This window comes from Galleria mellonella, unplaced genomic scaffold (assembly GCF_026898425.1).
Source record: "Galleria mellonella isolate WM207_F2 unplaced genomic scaffold, CSIRO_AGI_GalMel_v1 utg33, whole genome shotgun sequence".
NCBI lineage: Eukaryota > Metazoa > Arthropoda > Insecta > Lepidoptera > Pyralidae > Galleria > Galleria mellonella.
Window position 1 is genome coordinate 5,682,251 of NW_026442079.1, and position 20,198 is coordinate 5,702,448.

The 20,198-nt window shown below is 29.8% G+C and overlaps 1 protein-coding gene across 1 annotated transcript in view; it reads left to right on the top strand.

The window, feature by feature from the left end:
- Nucleotides 1–446: 446 nt before the first annotated feature.
- Nucleotides 447–20,198, top strand: part of LOC113521389 (proton-coupled amino acid transporter-like protein pathetic) — a 32,746-nt gene continuing 12,994 nt past the window's right edge. Inside the window, exon 1 of the mRNA XM_026906921.3 lies at nucleotides 447–677. The gene's annotated coding sequence lies outside the window, so the exon portion shown is untranslated. The remainder of the gene's footprint in view (nucleotides 678–20,198) is intronic.

Genomic DNA, 20,198 nt, shown 5'->3' on the forward strand with positions numbered 1-20,198 from the left:
CGAACCTACTAAAAATGGGTCAAGTTCATTCATTCATTCGTTATCATTATTTTCGTAAATACTGATTCATTCATAAGACTTCGCTTTATATTTCTCTGTATCACCTCACGGTGTCACAAACTATATTTAGAAGCCGCAGATTTTTAGTATTTCAGTCAAATTAGAACGTGTGAATCATTATCCTCTAAACATGCCGTTACTATAACGACACAGTGTCAACAGATCGAGCGTGAAATACCTACATCGCTATCAAGCAGGTTAGTGTGTGATACTGATAAAGTAGCGCGTTCAATATAGAGAGCCTACCACTGCATCAAATTCTAACTGAACATAATTAGTGAGCAGACCGTTGAAGGTTCAGAGACGTCACATGTAACAAATTTCAGTTACACTCGATGCAACTAAAAATGCCCGATAAGCCGGCACACAGGCACACTGTTATGACGCAACAGCGGCTCCCAGTTGCTCGTACTCGATCGTCGGGCGTTCTCGTAGCGTGTTTGTTGTATACTCTGCAGAACAGAGCCGTACCGCTGGCAAAGCCACTCGTCCATTCTCATTATAACTCGCGCGTCGGTCGATCGTGTGCTGCCGCTAAATATAAACACGTGGCTAGCCGTGTATCGATCATATCCTAACCTCTAATTCGTTCGTCAACAACACCGTAGCCTGCTGGGGTGAGTAAATAATATAGTGTTTTTTATTAATTATTTATAAGTCACAAAAATTACTTAACGAAAATAATAAACGTATGTTACGTATTTGAGTAATCGATCAAAATCTGTTGAACTAGGTATGTGAGCTTTTGCGAATCCCTTGCAAATTTTGCAACTTCTACGAGTACAGCGCAGTGTATTTTGGTAGTTTAATATACTTTTAGAGACTTCAATATACTTTACGTAAAAAGAGACGCACAACTTTATTTTGCTTACTTTACGCTTTTATTTGTATTTATATTTTTCTTTTGAAAAAAATTGTCTGCGTAAAAAATATATTCGTATTCAGTATACTGAAGCGGATATCTGATATCAGACATCCTATTTTATTTTATGTAGACAATTCAATTAGATTATAAAAAGAAGCGAGTTACTATAAAGTTATATAAGTTATATTTTATTCATGTCTATACCACAAAAAATATAGGATCAGTTTATAGTAAATCCTCTAAAGAAGCCACACGGTGAAATCTACCTGCGAGCATGTTCTTCGTCCATATAAAGACTGGAGTTGTGTGGATTCTTCGAATTGGATTCAACAGAAATCTTACAATTTGTTTTTTAATTCTCTTTTTACTTTTTAGCATTTTAAACAAAGACTGCCAAATAAAGTAATTCAGTTAATATAAATTCAAAGAGTTAAGACGGATTTTAATCTACGGTACTAACAACATTTTCTGGGGGGAAAGGGATTGTTAGAAATGGAGACTGAGAATCCCATTGCTAACTATATACACAACCAGGTCGACCTCCTCGCGGTTCTCCCTGGAAAGTATCATGGTTAATTCCTGATGAATGCATCATGACGGGCTAACTGGCCCGTTTTCATTCTCATCTATCACCCTTCACTGGTGCTCCGCCAGCGTATCCCGTTAGCGCAGGCGGGGTTACCATATCATTTTCACCAAAAAAAAAAAACAGCATTTTCTCCCATATGTTACTACTATGCGCTTATCTACCTACATATTATAAGAAAAAAAACATATACCTAGTTTTCGTGGGTGTTTTCGTATGTTTATATTTTTACATCATTATTGCTAGGTTAAAAAGACATATCACCATAAGCACGATAATAGGCACAACGGATACCGCCAATTACCTGCGTTTCTTATTTCTTGCTATATTGATCGATAATTATTATAACAAATAAAATTGTATGACGTCTGTATCAATACTCGATTCTTGAGTTTAATACTCAACTGTTTTTCTATCAATTTTCATGCAAGTCAATCGGTTGAAAACTATACTTGTCATGAAAATGTAACAAGTATTGACAGACTGACCTACTTTTTCATTTGTGAAATTAGTTATGATTATGTTTTTAACTATTAACATCTCTATTTTTAAATGCTTTAGTTAATGTTTTGTCTCGAAATGTCAAATTCGGTATGACCACTTCGTTGCTTCGGAGTCCAAACTGTGTAAAATACGTTTTAACTAGCAATTGAACTGATTATATAACTTGCTATAAATAAAAAGAATTTTTAAAATCGGTTGAGTAGTATTTGAGTCACTTATTTATTCATTACAAACAAACAAACAATGTTATATTTTCTCTTTACAGTATTAGTATAGATGTAAAAGTATACATTAAGGAAGTTCACAATATTTACAAATATACATTACACTACTCGCAAATATTAAGGGAAATTAAAAAAAAATCTAAAATTTGGTTGATATTCAACAAGGGATAACTCGAACGGAAATGATCCTACAGAAAATCCAAAAGAAGGAGATTATAGCCCTGAGTGTCTAGTTTTCATAACTAAACAGTTAAAATTTTTAGCGCGAGCAATTCCTAAGTAATCATCCGAAAATCAACAAAAACATTTTCGAAGTAATAATGTTGATTAAAAATAAGTTAAAAATGCATAAATTTAAGGATATCGTAAGTATTTTTTTAACATCAAAGTGTCCATAAAAATCCCTCAAAGTTGCAAAACGCTTCAATTTTGTTTTCTTAGTTACACCAAAACAAGCATTTTTTTAATTTTTATTCACTTTTTAAGTTCAAAATAAGTTTTTTTTTTAACAATAATGCGTATTTTTTTAATATAAAAAAAATTTCAGATGATTATTTAAAAACTGTACACCTTAATAGGTAATTTTCAGAGATATTCTCACTTAACTTTACTTACTTAGATAATTTAGGTTCAGTTAATATAAATTGAATACAACCAATATTTCATCTATTTAGGTGAAAATAACACATGAAGTCTTCTCTTTCTATCGAGTTTGTACAAAATTCCAACAGTACATTCCAACATTTTAACATCATCGATAGGATCACAACTTGATGTTAAGTTAAAAAATTCTGATGCTTTTTTATAACATAAAAATATACAAAGTTTTCTAATACAATAGAAATACCAGTTACCCAGTGCTACATCGATAGACATTTGTCATTTAATTCTGGACAAATTTCTTTTTTTCTGTGTCTAAAATCCTTAATTTTTTAATGTTTGTGACAGTCCGACTGTTACAAACAAAAAAAATATAGAATTTTTGTTTAGGTAACCTACTAACTGCTATCAATTTGGTTATCTACAAGAAAGAAACCTCTGCTACACGCTATTTATACATGCATTCAAACATTTATTATACATTCCAATTGTCACACAATTACAATAGTTAACTATAAGAGGGTATGTGTGTCATAAGCATAATAATTGAGCAATAAACTTATAGGGCTTACGACCCGGAACATTTATATACGAACTGATATAGTAAAATTCATTCCGGACATTGAATTGGCCAAACCTAAAATCAAATCAATTTTACTCCATTCAGCTATGAGTGTATACTAATTTAATACAAATATTTGAATATTGTAATCTGCTCTCCGTTACGTCACAGCGGCTCTCATAGAATTTATTACCCTTTTAGCAATTCTTTAATTACAATTGATGTTTATTGATATTAATAGATTAAATTTAATATTGTTAAAGGCTAGTTGCCGGTCATTGACACCTTGCCATCGAGCCTCATTATTGAGTTAATCCATCGCACCGTTTAGTTGCACCACTCATTAATTCCAGTTTACCGCTGCGCGTTAATAATTAAACATGACACAATGCTGCTTTTGTTAACATATAGCAAGGTACCTAACTATTTTCACTAGTCCTACTGAGTTTTATAGCATGTTTAACAACGGCAGAATACGAATTTCCTTTTTTTATGGCTTCTTGATTAGAATGAAGTTTACAATAGTTTTCCCCTCCGTTTTTAACTTAATTTGAGAATAATATAAGACTGCGAGTTCAATTTTACTCGTTATAAGATATAAGTAAAAACTAAAAAAGAAATGTTTAGGAACCTAACATTACATTACCATGTTCGTGTCATTCTAAATATCTATTTCGAAGAATAAAAAGTACGCCTAAGAATATTTCTCATCTGCGTAGCCTTTAGTGTTTGTCTTTGCAAATATCAACCTACTTTCTTTTGGTACTTAACATTGTTTGCTAACTTGATTTATTTTAACTCATATACTTACTCTTCATAGCCAGGTGTTTGTAAACGTGAATAGAGTATGCTTAAAGCACCGTTTATTTAATTTTTAATATTGTACTATACAAAAAATACCGAATTAAATTGTGGCAAAACCAGTTATTTTGTTTTAAAAACTAAAACTTATATGGGACCAATCTGTAAGTATATCTTTTAGATAAAAAAAAAATTCAAACCCGTTTACAACTGATAAAGTTATGAGATAACAAACATTAAAAAAAAAAACATACAGAATTGAGAATTTCCTTCTTTTTGATGTCGGTTAAAAAATCTAATTATCCAAGACTACTGCGTTGAAATATACTATATAATATGAATGTAAAATATTTTTTAGATGATAAAAAAATGATAAGGCTGTCTATACTAATGTTTACGCTAATAACTTAATAAGACGACAATGAGGTTAAGTAAACATAAAGTTAGGTCACTTAGTGGAACACTAACGAATTGATTAGAGCCAAGAACATCATTTCTATGATGATACCCTCATGGAAGTTGACCTTAAAATATATATTAGATAATATCAAAGGAACACTGGCCCTCCCTTTTACTAACAATTCTCTCTGCATTACAAAACAATGTAACCACCAGATACAAACTGATAACCACAGTTAAGTCATAAATCATCACACATATCAGTGACACATATCATGCAACACCATTGAGCTTTTTTATTATAGCACAAAACGAGCAATAGAGCGGACATCTGATACTAAATTGTTACCGTAGTCTATTGACACCAAGAACATTAGAAGTACCACGTGCGCATTGCTGGCTGTAAAGAAATCGAGAAAAAAACACGTTTTAGTAGCCTTTAGAGAAAACTTTATAGAACTTGAGATGCTCGACTATGCACTAGAGTATTATACTTTTTGGGGCACGCCTCTTGTGACAATAACTGTGCTGGACATGTTACCTTTCAGACCCATATACACTCGAACTATATACACTACAGACATAGCTGCTTCAAGGCGGAATCGGTGTAACCGGTATAACTCAGACGAGACACGTGAAAACATGCCAAAATTCTTCTGTGCTGTAATGTGGGTGACAATAGTCTTTTTGGTAGTTTTTACGGTAAAAGAACTGTATCTGTTTTGGGGTAAAAGTCAATCTAATAATCAAAACTGCTTCTCGCAATTAAATATATTATTAATTTTTAATTTAATACTTTTTCTATAATTTAGCATAGATTTTAGTTACAAATGCTAGGATTATAATGGTATATTATCCAAATAGGAAACAAGGCATACGCCAAATAATAAACATCTACACTTTATCTGTACACGGAATAAAAGTCAACATTACTGAGGACAAGACTGTACGTGTAAACAGTGTTTAGTATTTAATTAAAATCACTTACAATATCGCATAACATCGTATATGTTATCATTTTTAATCATCTAGTATGTATGTTATTTTTTTCTGTAATTTCATAATTGAAGGAGATAACAAAGTAGTATAAAGTACTTGTCAATAATTATTATTACTTAATACTTACACACATAATTGTGAATAAGAAATATGAATTTATTGTCCACACTGATTTTTAAGAACATTGATTTACCTTAGTCGTAGACAATAGGTAGTCCTTAAAGGTATCGTATAACTTAAATAAGTTATGTGAGAGGTAACCAATCATCCACTAATGAAAACTACCGTTTAAATACTAAGCATTATTAAAAACAACAACGTACAATTTTAAAATTCTTAATTTCTTGTCACGATGACTTGTGTATACATAAATTTACATAATTCGTTTATTAAACCACCTATTCCACTGACATTTACCCATTAACTTTTATATTATTGCTTAGACTGATAAAAAAATATGTCAGTCTTTTGCATTTGTGTAAAATTTTTAATATGATATAATTGAATGGAGCCTTTTTTGCTTATTATCTTTTTATTATTAATGTTTTGTATAGTAACAATTACTAAGAAGATTTCCATTTCTCCTTATCGTGTTGGCTGTTGAATAAATTGTATTTAATAGCGTATTAGCTACGAATATTTTTCAATTAAGCTAACCGCGATAGCTTCATCATGAATATGTTTTTTCTTTTTATTTAAGAGTTTTCTCTTGTCGGTGTAATTTATGCATATTCTTTTCTATCCCAGGCCATATCCTTGACCTTCCTATACGACATGACACCTAGTGTTTATTTTTTTTGTTCCATGTAGTTATTCCTCAGTCTTCCTCTTCTTCTTTTGCCTTCTATTTTTCCTTCTACTATGCTCTTTAGAACACCGTCATGTCGTATAAGATGGCACAGCATTTTGCCTCTTCTATTCTCTACTGAGTATGTAACAATATTAAATAAAATTAAGTAACTAAAAATAGTTCCCGACGATTTTCGTGGCAATGTGACAATATTAGAGAAATGCACGACGTCGAAGCACAGAATGCTTTGATCTCGAGGTTATCCCAAGGAATAACTGAAAGGTTATTTTACTTTTGTTTGGTTATTCTGTATTTTTGTTTTCTGCTAATTGATATTTGAAAATTATAAGAGCAGCAAATACAAAACATCCCCACAAAAAGGGCTTAAAAATACTTATTTATAAAATGAGTTTTTACGCTATATTTTTTTTGATTTAGTGGTTTTAATTTTTTTTTAAATGGGAATATAGATCAAATATTTTGAAACAAGTTTTAAGGGTTCCTTCATATCATTTTGATACGGAACACTAAGGAATAAATAATTACAGACGCCCATTAAAAATTAAAACACTGTCCTAAATACGTAAATGGCTGTTTCAATTAGATAATAATGATGGTAAAATTAGAATAAATTCGTGGCTCTATTGGTTAGGACAAATGTAATGTCATATAAATGTAATCATCGATTGATTTCATTATGTGTTTATGATAAATTATTCTTAAATTATCAAATTATAATCTAATTAATAGAAAAATTCTAGACTAATTCTTTTGATGAACTAATTTAGATCCTCAATTAATTTAATATTTATGTTGCAGTCGATAGGGTTTATTGCACAAAATTTGTTGCACAATAATTTGGCAACCACTAAACTTGCTACTTTTTGCGACGAAAATTTTTAAATTGTGCCTTAAGTTTCGTTGTCAAAAATTGAGTAGCACAGATTAAAGATAATATTTTTGAGAAGATTCATATACAATTTTGTTACATTTTTAGAATCTTCACAATCAAAATAGGATGAAAGGTAAGACATAATTCAATGTTATCAATACAATGCTTGTCTCTTTTACTACAAACTAGCTAGTAAAATATACACAATATAGTAATAGAAATATTGTAAAAAAATTATAATTATTCTCCAATAAATTATTGTATGATTAAAAAATATTTAACTCATAATTGTAATATGATATTTTTATATTTTCTATAACAATTTACAATTAGTAAAATTATAAATAAATACTTACATTCAGAAGTATTAATGTTTATAATATGTTCATTAAGTAACCAGCTGTATCACGCGATTTCATTCGTTAAATAAATATATAAATTATTCTGTTTGTTTATAGTTATAATACAACCTATCTGTATACCAAATCTCATTCAAATACCGATCATTAGTAGTTGCGTGAAAGAATAAAAAATATACAACCTCAAGCTCGTGTTCACAACAGTGGTAGGAATACACTATGCTATTACACGACAAATATTTTTATCGATATATCTGTGCTTATACCTACTGTTTAGAAATAAGTTGTTCAAGGTTGTCTAGTTTAAGGTCAATGATTTACACAATTTGCACTTAAGTAGGTAAGTCTAAAAGTTATAGCCACATATCCATAACTTTTAACCTGTAATACATACTTTGCTAAGTTTGAAGCTAGATCTCTCTAAGTAATATGTCTAGTGATTATTCATTTATTCGTTGTATTACCTAATAATAAGAATTTTCCTCCTGTATTTACGTCTCGATATGTACCTTTTATAATAATATTTTCATTGCAATATATTTAAAAATACTAAATAGAATTGTGTTCTAACACGGTCAAGTACTTTTGACCTATTAAAATTTGTCACTGTAACATATGAGTATACCAAAAGGATCGTACTCAAAGACAAAGAAAGTTTGTTTTAAAATTTAATACCGTAGCGGGCGACAAGCCAAAACACGTGCACAAACTAAATCATGACAATACATTGTGTATATGTGTTACTATGTGATAATTCTGTAATTCTGCTATTATATTTTGATCTTTATATTTTTGTATTTATTAAAAATAATAAAAATACTGGTTGGATAGGCTTCGTTTTTTTTTTTGCAAGCACCAACACGATGATTGTAGTTTATAAAATTTTTAAAATTATTATTAGAATGCAAAAAATAAAACGCATAGTGCATGTTATGCATACATAATCAATTTTAATACATAATATTCTTTGTTGGGCTTTTTTATAAAATATTCAGGTACAATTAAAGACAATGTGAATAAAGAAGGAATTGTCTCTGAAAAAGATCTCTTCCAGAGAACTTATATTTTTTTAAGTTAATTATAAATATATATGCAGTTATATAAGATATACCAAAGATATTAAGAATTTTTCTCCTGGGAACTTAAATATGTATTAGGTATTGTACTATATTTACAACAGTAGACATTTTTCATAAAACACATATTGCCCGTTACTTTGTAAGCGTGTATTTTAAAAATAGGAAAACCAATGAAATAGACCTTCAGAAATACAAGCGCATTCAATTTGGTGTAGTAATTTTAACGAGTTCCCAGTAACACATTTTTAATGTCTTCCATATGCAGACATCGCCTAATTAGAATTTTATTACATATTATATTAGTAAGATATCATTACAATATATTTATATATACATTATAAATGAGTGATTATATCATTATGTCTAGCTATATCTATGGTATATTGATAAGCTTATAGCCAGTTTTGTCTATTTGAATTTTTTGTATAAATGGTGTTAACATTATAATAAAATCATGTGAGCGTAATTATGTATCTATGAATACTTTGTTCAACAAAATGCAGCTGTCTTACAATTTAATTTTAAACATCATTTGTTGCCAAAGTGGAAAGAAGTCAAAAGGTCTAGAGCATCGTCTGTATGTATGTAATTTAATGATATTTAAATATTTAGGTAAAGCTCCTTTCGAGACTTTTTTTTCTGTTAAGACAAAAATAGAAATAGAAGAACAAAAAAAGAATAGAAAGGAAACAACTTGTGAGAGTGTTCAATTTAAATATAATATTCTAAATAATCTTATAAATTTTTTTCTTTTGTTACTTTACTAATATTATAAATATGAAAGTGAGCTTAGCTTCGTTAGTAATCTCTTGGTGCTATACCAGCCCAAACCAGCATCATGAAATTGGTAGATATTCACTGTAATGAAATGGATAAAGGTAATGATATATGTATATATCATTCAAAATCTTTAATCACTCCAGCGCATCAAATTAAAAATAATTAGCAACTTTACTGATTTACATTATCACATTTACCATTCGAATTAAACAAGAAATATATAGTAGTAATCATATCAATATTTTAATATTTTTTTTTAACTTATATCCAAAATTCAAAAAAATTCAAAATTCAAAAATCATTTATTCATGTAGGACATTTTAGCCGCTTATGAACGTCAAATTTTTACATTATAATTTTATATTTTCCCTACCGTCCAGTTCGGTATATAGATCCAATTGAGAAGAACTGGCAAGAAACTCAATTGAATTACTTTTTTTTTTTTTAAAGCCAGTTTATTTACAATGTATATTTATATAGGTGTCTATGTCTAACATTAAATGAAAATTCAGTGCATGAACAACTATTGCCATGCACACTCGTCATTCAAGTAATCGTTTAGTGAGTAATAGGCTTTGCTCAGTAAATATGATTTAACAGATGTTTTGAATTTATTTAAGGGTAATTCCAACATATCCTTTGGTATCTTATTGTAAATTTTTATACCTATTCCCATAAAAGACCTATTAACTTTTTCTAAACGATACTTGGGGACAGCAAGTTTGTCTTTAAATCTAGTATTAATATTATGAATATTGTCCGAATAATATCCGATTATAAGTAATTGTTATACTAAACCCAGTACAAGTAGGTATTGAAACAAACACTGAAATCGGAAAGAAGACGTGATCTTATTAATATCTTTGCTTAATCGCATCTATAATGCTGGATATATTTGAATACATTTTTGGACACACAGACACGTCGAGTAAATTTTATCATGAAGTACTCGAGGTAAGGCAAACCATGCCCCTTTTATTAAGTAATGTTAACAATATACCATGGCAGGTTAAACTTAACGTGGTTCCCCTAGAATAATTATGATTAATTCTTGGTAGCATGGCAGCTAATCAACCTGATTTTATCCTCACTAACATCCCTCAGTGCTTATTATTCCATTTGCCCATTAAAAAAATAATTGAGGATAGCCGCGGTTTGCAGACAAATAATTAATATTATTGGCTAATTGTATAATTTATGTTGATATAATCACATACGCATTTAACGTCTATGGCAAATGTTTTATAAAAGATGTCGTGAAAACAGTTGCGCACGTCGCTAACGTCAAACAACTAGGTATTTCGTTAAGCACAATATAATAAAACAGCTGTTTCATCATTGCAATACATAACGTGAACTAGCGTTTCTACAATAATAAACATGATTATAAGCCCCATATTACACTTACAACTTACAGTTACACTTTGTTTTATTTCCGTATTAATCAATCTTTTTAAATTTTATAAAAGATGTTATGTGTGTAATAGAATTTATTTACGTACAATCATATATTTTTAAGCAACTTCCTAAAGGGTTATTACTTGGGGGAGGGGGAGGGGGCAAAATGTGAATAGATTTTGATAATTCTTTTTGTTAGTTTAAAAAATAATTAGTTTAGATAGTTACGCTTATTTCAGAGTGAACCCACAAATTTTACTTCTTATAATATTCTACGAATTATTTATTTATTAAGTTATAGTATAAACGGCGGGCTTAACACTATGTGGTCTTATCTACCAATGGACCGTAGACAGGAATAACAGAGTATAATTTAATTTTTATATCCATTTTACTGACATTTCCTAGTGCCCCTATTAATATTAAAATATGAATATGCTTATTTCTATAACAGAAGATACATTTCTTTGTCGGAGATGGGCACGCTTCATTAAATTATAGTAATTTTTTAATGTCTTATCGAATAAAATGTGTTACCCATTCCATAGTACTTACTATATTAGTATTTAATACATCAAGATTATCGATTCTAAAAACAGAATATAAGTAGGTAAGTAGATACTATAAACTGCAAGGCTTCTTGTGTGGTATGGTATGGTAATTTGAGCTATATCCGTCTATAGCTTTCTCCCATCAGTGTTATGACTAATAAGTTATACGATACGTGACATGTAATAGTAACAATATGATCTTAATACCGCATACCAAAATTTTATTTTACTCTATGATTGATTTAGGTAGATAAATATGGTTGAACGTTTAGGCATTTTAGAAGCTTGATGGAAATTGAAACCACCGAACCATTTGGCTATAGTGATAATAGTAAAATATGTATTGTCCTTTGGAGACTATAAAAAGTATAATAGTATTAATATTGCGTTTTTCAAGGCACTTTCTTCCATGCACAACCACTCGTTGGAATGAACTTCCAGCAGCAGTATTTCTGAACCAATACGACATCATAACCTTCAAGAAAAGAGCATATTTTTTTAAAGGGCCGGCAGCACACCCGCATTCCCGTTGGTATTGTGGGTGATCATGGGCGGCGGTAGTCACTTACCATCAGGTGAGCCGCATGCTGGGTTACCCCTGTGTTGTAAAAAAAGTGTTAGTCTTTCTCTTCTTAAAATTAAATCCTCATATATTCCTAAACGCTAACATACAATATTTAATGTTGTACAGCTTGTAAACTATGAACAAGAAAATATATTAATAAAAATAATAACATTATTGTTAATTAGAGATTAGAGTACATGTGTAAAGATTCTGTTATGCATTATAATTGAATAATTAATAGTAGATAATTATTACAGTTATTAAAGTAAGTAAATAGATACATATAATCAAAGTCTTGTAGATAATAGTCTAGGTATTATAAATTATTATATGCATATGTTTATTTTAAAATATATTAAAGTCCAAAGGTGTGAAATGAACATAGGTGTGTCTAAAGAGATTAGTGTCTATCTATATATAGGTAGGTATATATAGTAACATTAGTTAAAGTCAGGATTGATAATGAGTTCACAACAGAGATAACACTAGGTATGTTTTCCAAAAGATATAGGTAAATATCTGACATTATCTAAAAAGTCATGATAGGTATCGATTGATCGCCATGCTTCTACATGAACTGGAGTTACGGCAATTCTATTATCTACAAGTACCTGTGATTTGAAATTAAGCTGATGTCATATACGAATATTCTTCTATAGACCCACTCTATTGATCCTTAAAGCATAGAATACCGAATTAATGTTTTTCTACTTCTATTACTGAACAATAGTTACACAGGGTCACAGTATCCATGCTCTCATATGTGACATACATACCTATATTTTCTAGTATTATGCAAATAAGAAATGTGTTTATAAACGTTTGTAAATGACCTCCTCTACATATTTTTTTTGCTTCGGTGCAAAAACCTTGACACTTGTCTGCGACTGACATATCGCATTTGTTCATAGTTACATTTTAGTTACTTAAAATGATTGTACCAATTAAAACTTATTTTTTAAATAGCTTTTACTCGTAACTTCGTCTGCGTCTCCGGAATATGTTTACTGACCAAGATAAAAAGTAACCTTATCAAATAATACGTGTATACCAAATTTCATAGTGATTGGTTAAAGCCACTAAGGCGCTATAATATTTAATAAACGACTAAACTCCCCTTCACATTTATTATATTACTAAGTATGAAAGACTAAAAATAATATTTCATTTCATGATAACTCTAAAGTATACACATATCGTACCCACAAACCACTGTTATCATATCAAATCAATTCATAAGACTGCATAATTTTACTAATATAATAAAATTGTAACTACACGATGTTTGTACATGAAAGACATTTAAAAAAGGATTGTAAGAATTTTAATAGGACCAATAGCAGCCAAAACAATATTTTTTTAGAAATTTTATCTGTCTATCTGTCTGCATGTTTCTTGCGGCATCACGCGAAAACTACCACACCGAATTAATACGATTTTCACTGTTGTACTTCTAAAGGTAAAAACTGGTGTATGTTGTATCCTTATATGCCAAGTGATTGATTTTCCTACTTCTGAAATCCGCGCGTACCAAGTACTGGGTATATCTGAAGAGGATTAACTGTCCACTGCTAAACAAGCTTTCCCCTTGGGGGTTTTGGCAATAGTTGCCACGCTTGGCAGGTGGATTGGCAACCGCATTCAAGCTTTAGAAATGTTTAAGAGGGACGTTGCTGCCCATCCCTTGCCCTCCTTTACAAGAGTCGGCTCTTGCAACACCCACGGGATAGGAAGGAATGGCCTATTCTATGCTGAGACCACACTGTCAAAAGCTAGTATTATGTATTATTTTAGGACGAATCTAAAGCGATAAATTATTTACAAATAGCTTGAAAATGTAATAAAAGGATACTGATTCTATTATTATGCCAAGATTTAATACATATTAATCATTTTTCTATCATAAAATCTAATCAAATACGACAGTAAAGTCACGCTTAATGTTGCAGAAACTCTGTATCGATTGACTAAATGCTTCTTTTGGATGTATTGTGACATATCAATTTGAGCGTTTCCGCATGCTTATAAAGGTACTTACCCAGCTGTTATCGCTGGATAAGCCATAACCTAGATACTCTTGAATGAATATAAAATGATTAGTGTCAAGCTACAGTACTAAACATATTGCATTTTAATTCGCATTAAGATCGCGTGATTGATCATGTACCTATAAATTCATAACATCGAGATAGTGTCACTTTTCAAATATTTAGTTTAAAACAAGCCCATATTTTATTATTGAGCGAGAGCATTTGTATCATAGACCAAAAGTAAATTATGCGGTTGAATAGATATTAATTACAAAATTAGTTGAAATACCGAATTTTTTTTTATTAAAATACACTTCAACCGAACGTTGGGTGACTGCGACGGGATGTAATTGTACACTTGACAATCCATCTAAAATAATATGATTATGCACTTAGAGGTCATAAATCCAGAACAATTATGGCAACTATGCCAGATATCATATTTTTATAACAAATATGTACAAACAAGTAACTAAATGCTTGTATCTAACTTTGCAAACTTTAACATCAAAAACTAAATCCACCACAAATAAAGTTATGCTATGGCACTTGTAAACACTTACAATTTTATAAGTTAATAAACATACTGCGGTTACTTGTGATATTTATCGTGTAGTATATAGCCTTGGTTGTTGTCGATAACAAACAATTGAAATACTGACCGTTTCATTTCATTACTTTTTTTGTTTATTGTATCTATGTATGTAGGTGTACAAAATGTTGTAATCTAATAGTTTAACAGTTAAGTATACTTAGCACAATCTTGATAATCTAAGTTAAATATCGAGTATCGCTAAATCGCTATGTAGAATACTCTAGTACTATTAAGCAGTAGTATTTTTGAAGCGAAATCAACCAGATCCGATCACTTTTTATTCTAACATTCTTTTCTTATTGAATATAATGCCTATATATTATACAATATACATTTATTGACATGAAATGTCGTAATCACTACTATTAATTATGTAGTTTTTTTTTGTGATATCAAAAGTATAGTAAGTAATACAGCATCATGTACTATTTAGAGACAGATTACGATTCATAACTTACGGCTCTTGACACGAAACGCCGTGTCCCTAGATGTTTTAAGTTATACATTACAATTATTTATTATATAATAATAAATAACACTTCTGCTTGTTTGTACAATAATCCATTATTGTCTCCCCTTCTTAAATGTCATTGTTACTTTATCATCCAGTTGCACTTTAATGATAACCAATATTCAGAAGATAGAACTGTCTTACGTCTTTATATTTGATATGAAGACATTCGAGAAGCGCTTTATGATATATTTATCACAATTATATTGAAGTAGTTGCACAAATTTCAATATACTTATTAAATTTATGTATATAAAAGTTTGGAGCAGTTGGTACTATCCACTAGGCGGCACAATAGGCATGTACTTATGTTGCAGAGTCTATGTATGCAACTGAATCTAGATTTTTTTATTTGGCAGCTATGACTGTAATGATGACTCTAATGGCGTTTATATTATTTATATTATAATTGATTATTTTTATTTTATCGTCCTTACTCACTTTAATAGCTACCACATGTCTGTTTGCGTAAAAAAGAACGTTAGATAATATTTTACTTCTGTTTCAGTTAGGTCTCTTCTCTTTTGAGGAGGCATTTAAAATACAAATATGGAGCTTATAATTACATCAGTTGCTTTGTTTATATTATAATTATTACCTAAAAAACCAGGTATATAAACCAAAATGACTGGAAAAATAAGTAGCCTATGCCAAATTTCTTAATCGGTGCGTTTAGTTACTGACTAATCTTTATTGATTTCTACTCTAAGAATATCACCTTTCGCATGGAAACATGGATATATCCATCATAGTCTTTAAGTACCACCATTTATTTTTATAAAGAATTTGTGTATACATTTTCTCTGCAATAATATACTTAATTTTATCCAATAAATTGCTATTATAAGACCGCTATGTGTCGAAAGTGACCACATTTTCGCATTGTAACCGCCACCTTCAGAAATCAACTATCGGAGCGTGAAATCATTTTGTGTTGAATTTTTAGTTAGTTGCTTTAGAAATAGCAAAAAGTGCTTATATCTAAACGAAAGTTTCCTTTTAACAATTTTATTCACGATGTTTTTGTAGGGTGTATCTTTAGAATGAAATGTTGGAAATATGAATAGAATAAAAAAGAGGGAAATAAGTATTTTTACAGCAATACCTTTGCTGTGTCTACTGGTTGTCATATAAAACTTTCAATACCTTCTTCATTTGCAAATCAGTATGATAGTTATATTCAGTAATTGCCATCAACCACCTACCTTTATTGTTTAACTCAACACGTGGCATATATGGTACATACTTGCACGTGTGTTGATTGAATGGCCTACTATCACTGGCAGACGATCGCAAACGTGTATCTTGACTTGAATAACAAAACGGAACGGTTCTACAAAGGTGAAATTGTTACCATATTACAATATTACTGACGTTGTGTTACATTATCATCATTTTTCTACGTCTTGCAACAATCAACAGGATGAGTTTGTCTCATTTTGTGCTCTATTTTCTATATTAATCTTACACTGGACTCGTACTATGAGGTCACGTTTATTGTAGTCGATTTTTATAAGAGTTTTTTGCCCCTTTTAGTTACCCGGTATTCTGGTGTCAATGACCGATGAAACCAGTGTACGAGTCGCCTATAATTCATCACTTTTTACAGTCGGCCTCATGCTATAGGTAGTAATTTATCTTGATTTTTTTCTGTAAATAATCTGAATGTAATCAAAGAATAATAATTATAACTTTAGTATAACTGTTTACAGTGGTACCTACTCGTATTATAGTTTGCCTTGTAACTTGCCTGGATAGTTTCGAGTACATATTACCAATTTGTATTAAGAACGATTAAAGCAATTTTTTTTGTATTTTATTATTACACCTCTTTCTAGAAGTATTATTTGCTACACAAAATCATATAAAAAAAAACATAATGGGGTTAATTCTGAGATGAGCTTTCTGTAAACCTATCTGTAAATTAAAATTTCAATTTGATTTCGCAACTAAATCTTTATTGCAAGGATTAATATGAACTACTAAAAGATATGTCAATATTATTGTAATTTTATGGTGATAGATGAACCAGTAATTTCGCAAATTTTTAAATATTAGTTTAAGAGATTAGTTTAGAGAAATGGCACCATAGACTTTAAAACGGTATCGTATGAGGTGTGTCGTGGATAGTACATTAGGTAACTAGTATTCTTTTGTGTCTATTGTAATATTAATGTCCATACATAAGTGCCGTTTCCCATTTATCACTTTCCGTCATACTTGTTTGCTATTCTAAGTGATATAAATAACCTTATATAGCTATGCGCAGTAGCTAATATACTTAGGTTATTTGTTTGTTATAAGTAGGAATGGTTGATATTTATCGTTATTATCGAACTATTGATATTAAAGAATAAAATACTCGTATTAATATATTAATATTAGTCTCTTCAAAATATCGTAATCGCAGTCTTTTAAAAAAGTTTAGTTTTATAATTACCAAATAAAGAAATACGATAATATTTTTTAGGAAGGAAGTTGTTAACAAATAGTGTTTATAAACAAATTGTCGTACCTCTTTCTCACAGTATAAAATCATCTCGTCATACATGAAAATCTATACCATAGATGTCATAAAAATTAGGTACATGTATTATTAGCATGTAAGACTTAACTACCTCTTCATATGAACACAACAGTTATAAATTAGAGAAGGTATAAGCATGTTATATATACCTACGCAAAGTCCGTTTAAAGAGTTCTTTTGTCTTGGTCATTAACTATAGTTGTATAATATATAAAGTACCAAATAACGAATGCCAAATTAAATTGAAAATTGTGTGAAACTTCATTGCTAAATTTAACTTTAATATGAATTAAACGCTCCTTGTTATTATTGTTAATAACAATTCAAATTAATACGTGATAATAAATTATAAAAAGGTTTGTCAAAATGTACTTCATGCTTTATAGGACGACGTGGATGATTAACACTAAAACAGTACACATTATTTAAACATAAATAATTTATCATAAAAAAATAGGTTAATAGATCAACTATGACTGTCAACTTAAAGTAAAAACTGACATTAAGTCAATTGTCCATCACATCATGCTACAACTCACAGAGATTAGATATCAACGAAAAAGCGTAGCTATGAAAAAAATATGGACGGACAGTACATATCGCATACTCTTGTTTATGTATTATGTCAACTAGCTATTCGACGATCATGATGTTCTGTAAACAACGAATATTAAAGTAGGTAGGTACCATTTATACACGTGTGTGAAGTCACACAAAAAAACACTAAGTTTAAGAGTGATATTGTTAATATTTATACCTGACTAGTTTTTACACGCGACTTCGTTTGCATGACCGGGACAAAAAGTAGCCTATCTACTTACCCATCCTATCTGTCCTTCTCTATTGTGAATACTACCAATTCTACCTGTCCTATTACACTATTATTCTTAAATTACGTTTGTAAAGATGGATGGATGGTTGTTACTCTTTCACGCAAAAAATACTGAAAGGATTTGAATAAAATTTAGTACACGATTTGGCTACACCCTAATTTAGCATAAAAATCAGTTGTCATAAAATATTCCATAGGTTATGTACTGAATTAACAGGCAAAACCGCATGGATGTAGCTAGAAATACATTGGTATAGAACCTATGTATTATTTTACTTGTTATATATATGTACGTAAAGTTTAATTTACATACAGAGTTATTTCCTCATTATTTACTGCTACCAGGAAATAGATAAAATGTTGAATTTGTAATAATTATTCGGACTAATGATGATTTAATTAGTAGCATCTATAATTTATATACCTATACTTAAAAGATAAGTATACAAAAATAACAAATTACTATTCATAAACACTTCTAAAAGGCCCTTCACAAAAAAAATCTATCCACACAATTATATAAAATTGTAACTATATGATGTCTGTACGTAGGAGATATTTAAAAAATAATATGGCATTAAAGATAGTAAGAGCAATAGAAACTAAACCGATATATTTTTTTTAAATTTTTGTGAATCTCTATTTGTTTGATCCTCCATCAAGCAAAAACTACTGCACCGAATTGGATGCAGTTTTCACAGTTGCACAACCGTGAAAGTCTAATGTAGAATCTGGTATAAGCTTTATTTTGATATATTATCCAAAAATGGTATATTTGAATAGTTGACCTATTGTCAAACTCTACATATACGAAGTCGTAGGCATAATCTAGTTATATAAATATAAATAATTAAGTACGCATATGGAAATGTTTACTGACAGTCGCTATCATAAACAAACATGACAATATTCACTGCCCTTGATCCGGTCAACTGTTTTGCAGCTTATCTCTTCCAAGTGTGTGATGACTTGTGATATAAATATAATTAATAAAACTATATCTAGGTATAATAAAATAATTATAGTTTCAGATTACACAAAACTGGCTTTGTAATTAAGTAATAATTCGACCACATATTTTTTTTAATTTTCATCCAAATTGATAAAATCATTTAAAATAATGAGAAACGAAAATCTTATTAATATTATAAATTTAAAACTTAGTCTATTTGTTTAATTATTACCTCTTGTTACCTTAAAGTCTCAGTAATTAAGTAATAATTCGACCACATATTTTTTTTAATTTTCATCCAAATTGATAAAATCATTTAAAATAATGAGAAACGAAAATCTTATTAATATTATAAATTTAAAACTTAGTCTATTTGTTTAATTATTACCTCTTGTTACCTTAAAGTCTCAGTCAATTGAGAAGGGCATAAGCCACTGTTTATCCAAATTACAGAGAATATAATACTAGTATCCTAGTCGATAAATGTATAACTTAGATGAAGTCGCAAGTATAAACTAGTTACAATTTAGAATTCCAACTGAGCATTTTCACGTAAAACAATTTAAAACTCCTTTTTTCTTTCTTTATGAGCTCTTTATTGCACCCTTAAAGAATAATAGAAATATATATACGAGTGTAGTATACCTATATTATACTTATAAATACAAAAGGTGGTCTTATTATTAAACCGATCTATTCCAGATCATATTTGGTTAGAATATAAATAGTATGAATGC